This window comes from Gymnoscopelus microlampas, assembly GCF_963454915.1.
Source record: "Gymnoscopelus microlampas genome assembly, chromosome: 5".
In the NCBI taxonomy this organism is placed as follows: Eukaryota; Metazoa; Chordata; class Actinopteri; order Myctophiformes; family Myctophidae; genus Gymnoscopelus; species Gymnoscopelus microlampas.
The window spans coordinates 51,337,011-51,340,094 of record NC_139942.1 but is presented as its reverse complement, the minus strand read 5'-3'; positions in this window follow the sequence as shown (position 1 = coordinate 51,340,094).

Genomic DNA, 3,084 nt, shown 5'->3' with positions numbered 1-3,084 from the left:
GTGTGCGTGCGTGTGCTTGTAAAGTGCGCTAGACCGCACACTGCCCCCAGCCTGGCTCCAGCACGGTGGTGGCTCATGCGCTGCTCATTGTGTTGCTGGAGGTGTAATGTGGATCCATTGTGGTAAATGTCAGTCCATTGTCACACGGTGTGAAGTGAAGTGTATTTCCTCCCCCGGGGGCCCATGCGATACAAAACCCCACAATTAGAAAGCAGCTTTGGGGGGCTAATGGTGCGACTGCTAATTGTAATTGTTATACGGCCACATAATTAAAACGCTGGTCCTCGAAAACCTGCTTCAAAAAGTTTAACCGCCTGGTTCTCTTCAACCTTTTCTGCATGAGGGGCCCCACAGCCCACTTGAAAGAAATCTGTAAAACGTTGGCGCTGCGTTTGCATTTTCTGAGCATATTTAAACGATCAATCAATCGATTGTGTTCTGGCTGGGATCAATGGCAACAACGTAGTGCAGTTCATAGATAGATAGATGTAGATGTTATTGGTATCGCAATACATTTTTCAAGGTTTTAAAGAGAAAATACCGTCACATTTTCTTTAAATACATTTCATTTAATATTAATGCTATGCAGTGGTGTAAAGTAACTAAGTAAGTACATGTACTTTACTTGAGTATTTCCAATTTTCAGTACTTTTACTTCTACTCCACTACATCTCAAAGACAAATATTGTACTTTTACTCCACTACAATTATTTGAAAACTTTAGATAATAGTTACTTTTCAGATATAAATTATTATATTACAAAACATACATTCAAACATACATTCAACATACAACCACTTCAGCCCTATTTTATACATAGGCTATTTGAAAATAGCCGATCTACAAGCTCACAACGCGTCGCGAGGCGACGCGTTGTGAGCTTGTAGATCGGCTATTTTCAAACATTTTAGTACATTTACTTTTGGTACTTTAAGTATATTTTGATGCAAATACTTTTGTACTTTTACTCAAGTAACATTTTGAACACAGGCCTTTTACTTGTAACAGAGTATCTTTATATTGTGGTATTGCTACTTCTCCTTAAGTAAAATACCTGAGTACTCTTTCCACCACTGATGCTACAGTATGTTATCATTCAAATCTTGATGTCGTGGCAATTATCTGTGGGCCCACTATGCAGTATATCCTCACGGTCCCAAAAGTGGTCCCAGGCTCACAGGTTGAGAACCGCTGGGATGGACGGAGAAGAGATGGGAGGGGAGAGCTGAGGGCGGACAATCGCCCACCTCTCTCATAAAGGTCGGAGGTCAAGAACGTTGTGAATTACGAGGACAGGGGAGGGGAGAGAACTGGGCTGTTAAAAAACGCTCAAAAGCTCGCTAGGGGGTCAACCGGTCGAAAATGCATGAGATGCATGCACTCACAAACACACGCGCATATTCGCGCGCGCACACACACACACACACACACACACACACACACACACACACACACACACACACACACACACACACAGGGGTCAAATAGCCAGGCTCTACCATCACCACACCGTACATCAGCAGATAATCCAGCTATAAAAAACGGAGGCAGTGGAATAACATTAGTGCTGATGAGTTACCAGCAGACATAAATCCTATAGCCAACAACAGTCAACCCCCCCCGCACACACACACACACACACACACACACACACACACACACACACACACACACACACACACACACACACACACACACACACACACACACACACACACACACACACCTCTTTATATCAGCAGAATGACCCTGCCTCACACCCCTCTGATGGTACACAGAAACCAACGCGTCCGTGTGTGTTGTGTTGTCCGTGCTGCATGAAATAAAAGTACCAGAAGGACTTTGGAGTGCTGGCTATTACTTTATCTACTGTGAATCTTCGTGAGCCGTGCACCCGGAAACTGCTTCATACACTGAGAGTGCTCGTTGTTATTTTCTATTACACAGAAACCAACCCTACATCATGCCTACAGAGAAACTATACACAAAAAAACAACCCTAAATGTCTAGAGATGGTACAGAGAAACCAACCTACATGTCTAGAAATGATACAGAGAAACCAAACCTACATGTCTAGAAATGTTACAGATAAACCAAACCTACATGTCTAGAAATGATACAGAGAAACCAAACCTACATGTCTAGAAATGATACAGAGAAACCAAACCTACATGTCTAGAAATGATACAGAGAAACCAAACCTACATGCCTAGAAATGATACAGAGAAACCAAACCTACATGTCTAGAAATGATACAGAGAAACCAAACCTACATGCCTAGAAATGATACAGAGAAACCAAACCTACATGTCTAGAAATGATACAGAGAAACCAAACCTACATGTCTAGAAATGATACAGAGAAACCAAACCTACATGCCTACAGAAATGATACAGAGAAACCAAACCTACATGCCTACAGAAATGATACAGAGAAACCAAACCTAAGCAGAAAAAAGGTTTGCATTGCAGGGGAAAAAAAACGTCTTTTATGTTAGGAAAGTGGGATAAATCTAGATGAAAAATAATCTAATTATAATACTGTATGCTGTGTTGTTGCTAAGGTGATGCTGTGTTGTTGCTAAGGTGATGCTGTTTGAGACACAATGACAATGTCACAATGACAGGGACATGATGTCACAATGACATGGACATGATGTCACAACTAGAAAAAGTACTCCTCGGAGCACAGGTCTCCGCCAGGTCAGGTTGGTTACTGTGGCCTCCTGGTGGCGCTATAATAGGCTAATGTGGAAAGGCTGCCATTTCTTTCTAGGCCTTTCATTGAGGCATTTTGTTCCAAAAATGTGTTTTGCAAAAATCTACCTGCTGGTGGCGCTATAACAGGCCAATATGAAAAGGGTGGCATTTCTTCCTCTGTCTAGTGGGAATGTGCATGCAAATTTCACAGAAATCGCATGCAGCGTTCATGATTTGAGGCATTTTGTTCAAAACGAACCACTCCTGCAAACTTTAGAAGCCAATGTTAGCCAATCTGGCTAACCTGATAACCTAATCTGACAAATCCGTCTTGATCACATGACTATAGAGATACTGTGTACCGATTTGCGTGATGTTGATGAC